At 36.7% G+C, this 14,659-nt stretch overlaps 1 non-coding gene across 1 annotated transcript; it reads left to right on the top strand.

The window, feature by feature from the left end:
- Positions 1-5,698: 5,698 nt before the first annotated feature.
- On the top strand, positions 5,699-5,806 carry LOC141616597 (small nucleolar RNA R71). The gene has a single exon (XR_012530934.1). It is a non-coding gene; the product is annotated as a small nucleolar RNA R71 (small nucleolar RNA).
- The last annotated feature ends 8,853 nt before the right edge of the window (positions 5,807-14,659 follow it).

Genomic DNA, 14,659 nt, shown 5'->3' with positions numbered 1-14,659 from the left:
CCATCAAGAAGCTAGGGATAGCTTTCATGGAGCTTTGCTTTTCATTGTCTTGTTTTAAATTATGTTTTGGATTTTATAACCTTAAGTTTCCGTGTTCGACATGGAATGGTATTTTGGATAATGGGTTGTATTTTGGATAATGGTGACTTGGTTTGCAACCCAAGTCACCCGTTTTATCATTTTATCCTTTTGTTCTAAAATTCATGTTTAAATGCTTGTTCTTAGAAACATATAACTTAAAGTGATCTAATAGACAAATATAATGACTGGTTTCATTATATGTCCACATGCTTAAGGCTTGTGTATGATCATTTATAAAGCGATTTTGAGTCTATAAACTCTCTTAAAGGTATGTCAATCACCAAGTACACATATGAAATCTAAAACTATTAGTCAATCTATGAGATATTACTCCTTATACTTCAAATCATTATTTGTGTCTCATATGCTATCTTTGAATCTATAGTGTATTTATTCTAAAGATAGAGTGGGAGAAAAATGAGGACACAATACACGAGACAAGATAAAAATTGTGTACTTGTGTATATGAAGATCTACGCAAGAAAGAATGATTTGAATGAAGGTATATCTATTTACATAGTATACCAAATAGATGAGATCTATGGTCTCAAGTAAGTTCTATATGACAAAAGAGACCAAGTGAAGTAATCGAAAGAACATATTCTTATGATAACTACACGAGGAGACCAAAAGAAAGTTTTGGAAGAAAAATGACTAATGTAAAGTCTTAATAAGTTTTTTGACTAAGTTTATGATAAATTTTGACCAATAGTTTCAACCTTGAGATTTACTTAAGAGCCTAAATGAATCATAGTAACATACTAGTTATGATCGAGTTGCAAAGATTGATATACCGATATCTTCAATGGCCAAGTTTTAACCACGCAAATGTCATTGCTTAACCTCATTATGAAATGGATAAACCTCCATCCGAAAGGGTATTTCGAAGGACGTGTTCTAGATATTATTTATATTTGAATAATGACATTGCTACACATAATTATGATATGTGTGAGTTAGAGATTAAAATCTCTTTCCATAAGGTTAAAATAAGACCACTTCAAAATAGGTGTTTTGAAGGGATATGATGGGAACATATATGGTTCTATCTTAATAACTTGGCAACGCAATTTATATTTCAATTCTTGAAAAGTTTCGATTGAGAAGTCAATTTCGAAATATATGGAATTAAGTGGGAGTTAGGAAATTATCATGTGAAGACATGGAATTTAGTGGGAGCTATCATCCTTTGAATGTTTACAACTCACCACTCATTGAAGAATGACGAGCTAATACCTTCCTTCATAAAAGAAGTATTTGAGTTTTCAATTCTGGATGAAAATGGACTATGATGAATCCAATTACATCAAGGGATGTTGGATTAGTATTAAGAGATACACATCGTATCAACATTCACATAGGTTATTCATGTAGATGAAAATGGAATTGCCATTAGCAGTCATGGTCGTTCATTGAACCTATGAACGGTTGTTCTCATAATTATTAGTAACTAGTGTTTCCGCCATTAGAATAATCATGTACATGTCCAATTATGAATCATATGCATAAGAGCATGATGATTGATTGGTAAGCCATAATAGAAACCTCATGAATTCTCGAGTAGAATCCGATGAGCGATTTCGGTGTTTGACAGAATACTCTATTATGTGTCAAGATGTTACACATATTATAGAAAATCCGAACACATGTAAGGATTTATGAAAATCCTTAACTTTTCAAGTTAAAAGGAGAAATAAGAAGTTTTGGAAAGATACTTAGTTGAATAAGAAGTTACTCACAACTAATCTTTCCTAACTATGCTAGGACTTGTGAGAAGTGCTAGGCTAATTATCTTGTCAAATTGTTGCAAGATTCTGCAAAACATATACCTAGTGCATTGTGTGTGGATGGAGTACTTGATCAGTACAAGTTATATCATTCACCACAAATTCGTTTGTTATGTGATAATCGATAAGGAAGTTCTTTCAAGATAAAGAACCAAAACCGAGGTCGGGAACCTTGATGTGTACTTGGTAAGGTTCATGCTATGAGAAGATAACATTAACATAAAGGAAAATGCGATTATAAGAAGTTTGAACACATGGACACATGACATGTTAAACTTCTATTGCAATCAACAAGTGTTTATACACTTACGATTTGCATCACAAGGTTGTAATATGGTATTGACCACCCGAGTGTGATGTCGACATTTGTCGTTTGAGTTATTATTAACTCACCTTGTACATTGTTGTATCCAAACGGGCTGTGGAGACAATTGAACCCCGTTAAAGTGAACATGGATTAACATTGTATTTGCCCATATATAGTTACTTACATGAGGTGACGTCTCGAAGTGACTAGAGTGTGATGCGATTGATGACAAGTTCAAGTGCCATAGAGTCATGTGAGATGACTAGTCAATCACATAGGCAGACTGTTAGGAACATTTTGTCGGGCCTAATGACCGCTTATAGAGTTCTGGCAAATTTATATAGCCTGGTCGTGGCGAGAGCTGCTATAGTATTCAAATGAGTCGATTTTTTTGACTAAAGACTATTCGCCTAAGATGGCACAGTTTCAGATTAACTTTGATTTGTGTTACTACGACCTTCGTAAATGGGGTCAAATGGGCATATTTTGGGTTATGATGGCTGTGGCTAGTCGAAGGGAATGAGTGCGATAGGAATTGTCCATCCCTAGTCAGAGTTATAACAATATCTCAGGGCCACTCGAGGAGTAATGAACTGGAAATGCGTGGCCACGCTCGGATGGTATCTATGATAGATAAATCCGGTCAATCAGTTATTCTCCAGATCGAGGAAACCACTCTCGATATGATCACTTGCAAGTACAACCTAAAAGACACCTTGCATTGAGTGGGAGATAGTAATAGGACAAGAGAATTGGTGACGCACACTTGTCGAGGACAAGTGGGAGATTGTTGGAATATGTGTCCTCCGACAATAATGCGATCACGACTGTTGATCATGATGATCACATGTTTAAATCTCATTATAAAGAATACAATTGGGAAGTAATATTTTACTGTCAACTGATCAACATATATCGGTAATGATTGGCTGACTAGAGTTAGACATTACTGTCGTGCGACGGTGGTGATCAGTTGATCCCCTAGGTCATACCTATAGGGCGACACTCTTAATTGATCATTTAATTAATCGTATAATTAATGTTACGAGTTAATTAAATTACATGAAAATTGACGGACGGTTTTGGAAGTAAAATTTACGTATCACATTGAAATTTGATTAAATGAGATACGGTCTGAGTAATCGAATTGTATCATTACTCAGATGAAATTATTGTTTTAGGAAACAATTAAATTTGAATGAATTATTATAAATACAATTTGTTGTGATTTATAATTGGTAAAATATTATGGTACAAGTAATTATGAATTACTAAAGTCGATTTTTGTATATGACGTATTTTTATTAATACGTTGATTTTTAATATGTTAAAAATACATAGCAATTTTATGTGACATGTGACATGTGACATATTGACAAATTGACAAAAATAAAATAGATTCCATTTTAACTATATGTACCGAAAATTAGAGGAGGATTAAGCTAATTATATGTTGATTATATTAGTGGAGGGCATGATGATTACCTACTAATCTAGCCATGCAACCCTATTGTGCATTGTGAAGACAAATAAGTGCATGCATTGGCTCCCCTCTCCCTCCTCTTGTCCGGTTTTTTAGAGAGGAAAACCACTTGGTTTTTCCTCTCAATTTTTACCATATACACAATAATGTTATTGTCTTCATTCATTCATTTCATTCATATCATCAAAGTATTTTTAGAGAGATAAAAATATTCCACTTCCTCTTCTCCTCTCCTAACCGGTTTTGGGAGATTATAACCAAATTATTTTGGGTCTTTTTTCTACAAAATTAATATTATCTAGTATTCATAGTATTAATTTTATTAAGAGTAAGCTTTGGGTATAAATCCTTGGGAGATATCCTACACTTGGGTCTTTGTTCATCCAAAAGGAAAGCTCAAGAACAAGAGAGAAAGGTGATCTCTCTTGTGCCCATTTGAACCGAAAATCCAATGTAAGAATGGATGTTTCTTCCTTATTTTGTTTATTTGTTTGCATGCATAAGATCATTAGTTAATTTTATGACAAATTAAATTAAAACATATATGAGTATGTTAAGTATATAGATCTATTTTTCCTTCAGTGTCTTCGTCGATCTATCGGCCATTTGGAGTGTGATATTGGTACATTTAAGCTCTCCCATCCTGAACCTTTTCCTTACCGAATATGGCATAACACTCACACTAGCCCCTAGATCACATAGGGCTTTGTTGATTGTTGTGTCACCAATGGTACACGGTATTGAGAAGCTTCCCGGATCTTTAAGTTTCACAGGTGAACTCTCTTGAAGGATTGCACTATTCACCTTAGTGAAGGCGATAGTCTCAAGCTTCCGGATTGACTTCTTTTTCGCAAGGATGTCTTTCATGTACTTTGCATAGGCCGACACGTGATTGATTAATTCCGTGAAAGGAATCGAGACTTCCAAATTCTTCACAATTTCCATAAATTTTCCAAGTTGGTCATCGAATTTGGGCTTGGCTTGACGACTTGGAAAAGGATGTCTAATCACAATGGGTTCCTTCTCCTTAGCCTTGTCTTCATTTTTCTTTGAAACTTCTTGTTTTGATGGTTCTCCATCCTTGGAGTTTTGCACAACTTATTCTTTGTCACTAGCTTCCACCACTTCATCCTCAACTTGCTTCTTCGGTGCTTCATATCTCGTACCACTCCTTAAGTGAATGGCACTAACCGTTTCATGTCTTGGGGTATTACTTTGAGGAGGTAATTGCCCCTTTTGTCTTTGTGAGCTTGAAGATGCTAGTTGAGTCAATTGGGTTTCCAACATTTTGGTGTGGGCTAGGATGTTGTTGATGGTGATTTCCTTTGCTTGACTATCCTTTTGCATTTGAGTGAAAAACTCTTGTTGATTCTTTTGCATTTGGAGGACCGCTTTTTGAACATCAAAACCTTGGTCATTTTGTTGATTGTATGGAGTTTGATTTTGGTAACCTTGGTTTTGGTTGTAAAAGGGTCTTTGATTTTGGTTTCTCATGGGAGGTGGGGTGTATGTTGGTTGAGGGTTTTGAACATTTTGGCTTTTGTATGAGAGATTTGGGTGGAATTTGGTGTTTTCATTGTAATAATTTGAATAAGGGGTACCACTCTTGTATGTTTGAAAAGCATTCATTTGTTCATTTGTTCCCCTACATTCACTTTGGTCATGTCCCAAAGTTCCACAATTCTCACATATCACACTTGGGATTGATGAAGATGCCGTCATGGCATTAACATGATGCTTTGGTGATTTTGAGGCTTCTTCAAGTCTAGCCATAGCTTTTTCGAACTTCAAATTGATGGTATCAATGTGAGCACTAAGTTGAGCTCCCAATTGAGTAATAGAGTCCACTTCATGCTTTCCTCCTCTATTAGCCTTGCGAGGTCTACTATATTGTGAATTATGGACCGCCATTTCCTCAATGTTGTTCCAAGTTTGATTATCGTCAAGTTCGGTGAACATACCATTTGATCCCATGTTTAGAATGTTTATTGAGTCTTCATAAAGACCATTCCAAAATTGTTGTACCAAGAACCACTCACTATGTCCATGATGAGGACATGAGCGACAAATTCCTTTGAATCGCTCCCAAGCTTCATACAAGGATTCTTCATCTCTTTGCTTAAAGCCCGTAATTTGAGCTCTTAGCATATTAGCCTTTTCCGGTGGGTAGAACCTTTTGTAGAAAGCTAGAACCAATTTCTTCCAAGAGTCAATTCCGAGAGTAGCCTTATCAAGGCCTTTCAACCATTGTTTTGCGGTGCCAATTATAGAAAAAGGAAATAAGACCCATCGAATTTGGTCTTGAGTTACACCAGTTTGTGAAATCGCATCACAATAGTCGTAAAAAGTCTCCATGTGAGAGTGAGGGTCTTCACTAGGCATCCCCCCAAATTGGCTTCTTTCGACTAATTGGATAAATGCGGATTTGGCAATGAAATTTCCGGTTAAGTGTTATGGTGTGGGAGTACCATTGGGTAGGTTCTCCTCGGTTGGTACGGATTGTGATGAAAATTTAGGCATTGTGGGTTGATTTTGTGTTGGGTTCTCCTCACCTTCTCTTGCAAAAGGGTTGACGACCTCAATAGTGTTTGGTTGAATATCTACAACCTCACCAATACCTCTCAAAGTTCTCCTAGCAAGTCTTCTATTATTTGTCAAAGTCCTTTTAATTTCGTGATCAAAGGGTAACAAGTTACCTTGTGATCTTCTAGACATGCAAAATATCAAACAACTTGAAAATAATTAGAACAAACCTTGAGGAGTTTTGCTTCCCCAAGGCAAATAAAAACACAACTAATATCAATCTAAGAAAATCTAAATCAAGTTAACACCGTCCCCGGCAACGGCGCCATTTTTGGTCGGACTCTCTTGAGAGGTTTAGTTTTCGGTACTTGTCGTTGGGAGCACCTAGACCAAAACATTATTTATAACTCCACAAACAACTATGCAATTAGTAAAGAGGCAAGTAAAGGTCGGATCCCAAACGACGGGAATTGAAATGAGATTTTCAATTGTAACTAGCGGTGTCTAGGGGTGTCACAATTTGGGGTTTGAATAGAAGATCACTAAACTAAATAGCAATGAAAGTAAACAAGCAAGATGATTAAAAAGGGATGTAAACAATTGATAAAACGCACTAGGGTGTCATGGGGTCATAGGGGATTCATGGTAATTGATCATACAAACATATTCTCAAATTATAAGAAAGCAATTATTGTTGCGATGGATCGAGTTGGTTTATATCTTACAATCCTAGGAAAGTTTGGGTCCCGGAGCCGAATCGATTAGATTGTACAACACCTACAAGTAGACTTAATCTTTCCTACTCAACTATATGCATGGTCTAATGAGACTCGAGTTGTTTTATGTCTTACAAGTCTCATTGAAAAGATAGGTGATGGGTAAAAAATGCAAGGATTCATAGGCTCGCATTTCATCAAACATAACATGTGCATAAGTTGAGATCACAACAAGCAAGCAAATAAACTATAAAAACATATTAATTTAAGCATGAATCATCCCCCATGTTGGTTTTCCCCTAATTACCCATTAACCCTAGCTAAGGAAACTACTCACTCATTATCATGTTGAACATGCTAGCAAGGTTGTCAATCATACCAACAAAGTAAAACACGATGAATAAATAAAGATAATTAACAATAATTAAAAAGGGATTAAGAGAATTATACCTACTAATGATTCCAATAATAAAGCAGAGAATAATAGAAGTACTTGATGATTGATTGGAAGTTTGTCAATCTCCCAATAATAACCCAAATAATCTTCAATTACCCTAAATGAATGATGAACAAAAGAGAAATTAAGGAAATGATATTTGTATTAAGACTTGATTAAAAGTTGATTACAATATTAAAGAGAGATTAGATTGATATAAACTACACTAGAGATTGCTAAGAAGAACATGATTATCTAATTAGACTAATGGGGTATTTATAGTGGGGATTAGGTACACAAATTAGGCTTTACTAAGGGCTTAAATGACGATTAAGTCCTTGAGGAATCGCTCCTCTCAGAAAAATATGCGAGTCTCCTTTTTGCTAGTCTTTCCCGAGGTATGCGCATCCTTCATAAAACATGTAGAAGACGGATTAGTTGTCACACAATCCAAGCGTCCAGGGCACGGGACGGACGGATTGTGGGTCTTTTGGACGAGCGGATTTGGTGAGTGGACGGGCGGATTGTGGTGGTTTTGGACGAGCAGCCTTATGGGGAAGACGCTCGGATTGCTTGTCTTGGACGGGCGAATTGTGGGCAATCTGCTCGGATTATAGATCAGCTTCTTCCTTTCTTCTTTTCTTCCATTCTCTTCATAAAATCCTTGAGGATTTCCTCGGGGATGCAAGGATCTTTTCTCATCATTGTCCATCTACTATAGTATGTACAAAGGCCTTCTAGTCTTGTCTTCTCTTTGATGCTTGGTCATTGGATTCAACCAATTTAGCTCTATTTTGCCATGAAAATGCAAGGTTTGCACTCCTTTCCTACCAAGGGATCAAAACCTCAAAGAATATGCAAAACAAAGGACTAAAGACAATGAATGACCCAAATATGCACTAAAAAGCATGGGAACAAGGCTAATTCGGGGACTAAATATGCTCAAATTATGGTCACATCAATATTACAGGGCATGTCCCAGTACCGTGATGGTTGCATGGTGATTGTGTGATAGGGTGTCATTCATACCATAAGTATGTTGCATATTCACACACTTATGTCGTGTCACACTTTATGTATTGAAACTGACGTTTGTGTGTCTGTGTAATTGTCACCTATTTCTGGGGTGGCCTGTGTTGATCCATATGATATTTCCGATCATATGGGGAGCAGGTTAAATACAGGTTATCTTTGGTAGTACGTGGGAGACGGGACGAGCCTTGACAACATCCGAGTCGAGTATAGTTAACTAGAAGAGTATAGTAGTCATGAGTTGTATTCTTTTATTTATTCATTCATGGTTATGTAATTTACTAAATTTATCATTTATAATAAATGTTTCTTGATTGTATATCCGATTCACCGCCTCGGAAAACCGTGATGATAACATCTCCCAATTACCTTGGCCGGGTAAGAAAGGGGTATTACAAAGTGGTATCAGAGCGACGATTTTGGAACCCAAACCAATGAATCAAAATTAACCTAGGTGTGTCTAATAAAATGAACCCGACATGAGTACAATGGGAGATTGGTTTTGGATGAGTAGGTGCCCTCATATCAAAACTAGTGCCTATTGTCTCGGTTGGTCACTACGTGGGTGGTTATGAGTATGGGGGAACGCTATATGGAAAGTCGTATGATTGCATGAATATGTGATTTGCATTAAGTTCTTGTATGATGTAGTTATTTTCCAAGATGTGCGAATGTGTATGGAAGTTAAATGTTAGATTGATATGAGTAGCATGTTTAGAAATGGTTAATATGTGTTGGTATTTGGATAATGATATTGCTCTTAAAATGTTGCACCATGTGTTAATTAAGTGCATGTTAGTGTAACTATAGTGTACGATTGGTGAAACATGTTAGAAATCTATATCTCATTACTAAACATATTCATATATGTGTTGATTTAATTTTATTCATAAAATTAAATGTTGATCTTATGCATGCAAACAATAATAAAATTAAAGAAGAAATCATCATCTTACATTGAAGATTTTGGTTTTTATGGGCACAAGTGAGTTCTCCTACTCACTTGTTCTTGAGCTTCCTTAAGTGGATGAACAAGGATTCAAGTAGAGAATACCTCCCAAGGATTTATACCCAAAGTAACAACTTAATAAAATTAATATTATTATTACTATAACAATATTAATTTAGTATAAAATTGACCAAAAATATTATTTGATCTCTTAATATTTCGGCCAAGAGAAGGAAGAAAAGGAAGGATTTTTTTTATCTCTCTAAAACTCTTATTTTAAATGATGAATGAATAATAGATGCACTAGATTTTTCATGTAGTGCATAAGGTAAATTATAGAGCAAAAGACCCTTGGCCTTGCTCTTGAAAAACCGGGTAAGAGGGGGGGGGGGGGAATAGCCAATGCATGGTCAAGGTTCTCTTCACGAAGACAAGTAGGTTTGCATGGCTATTCCTTAGGTTAATGATTGTGTTTTCCATATAAAATAATCAACACAATATTTTGCCTAATACACCCTAAATTTCGGTACATATGGTGTAAAATGGAAAATCCATTTTACACATTATTTTGTCAATTTGTCACATGTCACATGTCACATAAAATTGTTATGTATTTTTAACATATTAAAAATCAACGCATTAATAAAAATACGTCATATACAAAATCGACTTAGTAATTCATAATTACTTGTACCAAAATATTTTACCAATTATAAATCACAACATCTTGTATTTATAATAATTTATTCATTCAAATGCAATTGTTTCCTTAAACAATAATTTCATCTAAGTAATAAAACAATTCGATTACTTAGACCGTATCTTATTTAATCAAATCACAATGTGACACGTAAATATTACTTCCAAAATCTGTGGGAAATAATCTGTATACTTCCCTTAAACTAGAAGGATTATAACGAATTTAACAATGATGATTAAAGGTCATAAACAAAATACATAAACAAAGTATAAGGATTAAGAATTAACCTTCGGTCATAGCAAAATTGGCCTAAGAACAATATCAAAATTGATATTCGCCTATTAGTTGCACCCAAGACGATCTGAGATATGCCCTTTGATTATGCTAGAAATCGATCTAAAATTTTCTGTAACATTTAGTTGTCTTTGTGTTTTTGTGATGAGAGAGAGGAGGCAAGGTCAAGAAAAAGTATTAGGGTAGAAGAATTCTCACCCTTTCATTCTTATAGTAGCCGAAATTAGGAGTCAGTTAGGAAAGAATAAATCTCTCCTAATTTTCGGCCTAACTGACTGAAATAAGGAGATTATTCTCCTTATTTTTGGTCTTTCCAAAAATATATAAAATATGTTGAATTTTCATCTAGTGAGGATCGAACCCATGACCTCTTGGTTTGTGTACCCTCACTATTACCACTATGACACATTCATCTTGTTGATATTAAACATAACTGATTAGCAGGGTGGATTGAATACTAAAGCCAGGCTCTTTTCGTATGGATGCTGTCAGGATGACCTGTGTGTCCTGTGTGCAGAACAGGCTGAAACTAATGAGCATCTATTTACTGAATGTAAGTTCAGTTGTCAAGTTCAGAAATATGTTGAAGACTGGATTGAACGTCCTTTCACCACTGATAGTGAGCTGCTGAATGTTTCTTATAGCAGCATGAAATGGAAGGCTCTAGCCTTGGTGCTCTCGTGCTACAGGTACACAGTTTGGCATCAACGCAATCTTGCTCGAACTCAGGTCAGTGTTGCCAGGCCTGTGCTAGTGGCAGAACGGATGAAGATGGTGGTCCAACAACAAATTCGAAAATTTACTGATCGAAGAGGAGGACAAAATGAGTTGAATGCAAGAACTTGGATTGGTTTCTGGTAATAGGAATGTTTTGTTTCTATTTGTAGAAAGCTTTTTGGTCCTTTTGTAATTGGATATGTCTTTTTGAAATATATATATATACTCACATTTCACCAAAAAAAAACATAACTGATTATATTTAATTACGAATTAACCGATTAATTCGTCCAAGCTAACATTAAATATATTTAACTAAATATAACTTATTATATTTCATTTACAAATTGACAGTTAATTCGTCTCAACTTAATATTATTTAATTTTATTAAATAATTATCTCATCAACACATTGACTAACTTTTTAGTCATTTTGAGCATCAATGTGATTATATTTCTATAACCACATTTCTCAAACACATCCTATAGGTGTGACCTTTAGGGACCAGTTGATCACCGTCATCTGTATGATAATAACGTCAAACTTTCTAGCAAGCCAACCGTTATTAGGTAAACGTTAATCAACTGATTAAATATACGAAGTATACCCTTGTGAACCTGTAAGAGATTTACAAATGTTATCACACTAATTTGTGGAGGACACAATCTCCAACAAACTCCCACTTGTCCTCACAAGTGTATGTGCGATAACCGATTCTCATATCCTAAAATTTCTCCCACTCAATGTAAAACAATTTGCAAATCTGAATTCACAAAGGTCGTATTTTACAAGCGACCAATATCAAGAGTGGTTTCCCCAACTAGAGAGTAACTTAACTGATAAACGAATCAACATTCGAGCATGGCCATGCATTTCAGTTACAACTCCTCGAGTGGCCCTGAGAAATAACTATACCTGATAAGGGTTGGATATTTTCCTCAACTCGAATCCTGCAGATGTAAGCACACAGTGAAATGACCCGAAAAAATCTACTTAGCCTCCGATTCACGGCAGACCGTGAGAAAGAAACCAAAGTCACCCAAAAACTGCCTTAATCTCAAAAGACAGTCGATAGTCAAAAGAATCGACTCTAGGAACACAATGGATGTCCTATCCACGACCTGGCACCTAATGTTATTAAACATTTAGGACTCCATTACGTTGTCACAAAAAGTTGTCCTACGAGGTATCGTGATAATCTCGCATCTGTGATCGATCAGTCAACCGTTTGACTTATGGCTCGTTGAACCCACCATCAATCGACTGCACAATATAATAGCCGGAGTTATCAGCTCACATTGGCGATTACGGACCAAAACAAATATAATGTAATTCAGTTCACTTTGTAGCGTTCAATGTTGTCTGTACAATCCATATGAAAAACAAAATATTATATATATAAAACGATGAAGTTATAAATAGTATATGAAAAAGATAATGTATCAAATCCATAATCAAGTACTACAACTCAGGAACATGTTTAATTCCCATGGAATTACCATGCCCTACATGGTTATCATAATTCAACGGTTTGGTGAGAGGATCCGCGATGTTATCATCTGTCGCAATCTTGTCAATCACTATCTATTCTTGCTCAACATAATCACGGATGAGGTGAGCTTTCCGAAGTACATGTCTAGATTTGTTGCTAGACTTTGGCTCCTTAGCCTGGAAGATGGCACCTCTATTGTCACAATAGATGGTGATCGGGTCATTCGAACTAGGAACTACCGAAAGCCCTTGTAAGAATTGACGCATCCATATCGCTTCCTTTGTCCTCCGAAGCGAAATAGTACTCGATTCAGTAGTAGAATCTGCTACAACACTCTGTTTGGAACTCTTCCAGTGACCGCTGCACCATTAAGAGTGAAGACGAACCCGGATGAGATTTTGAATCATCTCGATCCGTTTGGAAGCTAGCATCTGCGAATCGGTTCTTGCATAGCTTAGTATCGCCTCCATAAGTCAATACCCAACCTTAGTCCTCCGTAGGTACTTGAGGATATTTTTGACTGCTATCCAGTGTGTTTCACCTGGAGTCTTTTGGTACCGACTCGTCATACTCAATGCATATGCCACGTCTGGACGTGTGCATATCATGGCATACATGATCGATCCTATTGCAGATGTATAAGGAACACGACTCATGCGCTATATCCCTTCAGGCGTCGTGGGTGACTGAGACTTGCTCAACTGCATCCCAGTCGTCATAGGAAGGTTCCCCTTCTTGGAGTTGGACATGCTGAACCTCTCAAGAACCTTATCCAAATAAGACTCTTGACTAAGTGATAACGTCCGTCGTGATTTATCTCGGTAGATACGGATTCTCAAAATACGCTGTGCCTCACCCAGATCTTTCATCTGGAAATGGTTCTTCAACCATTCTTTAACCGAAGATAGGAGAGGAATGTCATTCCCAATCAAGAGTATGTCATCGGCATACAATATCAAGAATACAATCTTGCTCCCACTCGACTTGATATATAAGCATGGTTCTTCGACCGATCGAATAAAGCCATACTCTTTTATCACTTGGTCGAAACGATGATTCCAACTCCGAGAAGCTTGCTTAAGTCCATAAATGGAACGCTTAAGCTTGCATACTTTCTTAGGATGCTTAGGATCTATGAAACCTTCGGGTTGCACCATGTACAACTCTTCCTCCAAATAACCGTTTAAGAAGGCGATTTTCACATCCATTTGCCAAATCTCATAATCATGAAATGCGGCAATTGCTAAGATTATCCGAATGGAACGTAACATGACTACAGGTGCAAAAATCTCATCATAATGCAATCCTTGCACTTGAGTGAAACCTTTTGCCACAAGTCGTGCCTTATAGATATCTGGTTGCGCGTCTACAGAACGCTTTATTTTGTAAAGCCATTTGCACTGTAGAGGTTTTACCTTATTAGGTAAATCAACTAGATCCCATACGTTATTCTCATACATAGAGTCCATCTCGGATTCCATGGCTTCAAGCCATAGCTTTGAGTTGGAACAGGCCATAGCACCTTTATAGGTTGCGGGTTCATTACTTTCTAGAAGTAAAACGTCATTCTCCTTGACCATACCAATGTATCTGTCCGGAGGATGAGAGTCTCTACCCGACCTCCTAGGTTCCTCAGGAATATTAACCGTATCATCAGTTGCAGGTACAGCTTCCTCCATCTGTTCCTCAGTCGTTGGTTCTGGAATCTCCGACAGCTCGAAGGTTCTATTAATCGTCTTGTTCTCGAGAAATTCTTTCTCTAAGAACGTCGCACTAGCCGCAACAAAAACTCGATGTTTGTTAGGCGAATAGAAGTAATGACCAAATGTTCCTTTTGGATAACCTATAAAGTATGTCTTGACCGATCGCGGGCCGAGCTTATCCTCGTGTCTCCACTTGACATAAGCCTCGCAGCCCCAAACCCGAATAAAGGACAAGTTAGGTACCGTTCCCTTCCACATTTCATATGTTGTCTTGTCGACAGCTTTAGACGGACTTCGGTTAAGTATAAGAGCGGCTGACAAAAGAGCATAACCCCATAATGATTCAGGCACTACTGTGTGACTCATCATGGATCGAACCAATCAAGTAAGGTTCGATTTCTCCGTTCGGACACACCATTTAATTGAGGTGTTCCAGGT

This window comes from Silene latifolia, chromosome 11 (assembly GCF_048544455.1).
Source record: "Silene latifolia isolate original U9 population chromosome 11, ASM4854445v1, whole genome shotgun sequence".
Taxonomy (NCBI): Eukaryota; Viridiplantae; Streptophyta; class Magnoliopsida; order Caryophyllales; family Caryophyllaceae; genus Silene; species Silene latifolia.
This window is presented reverse-complemented; position numbering and strand designations above follow the sequence as displayed.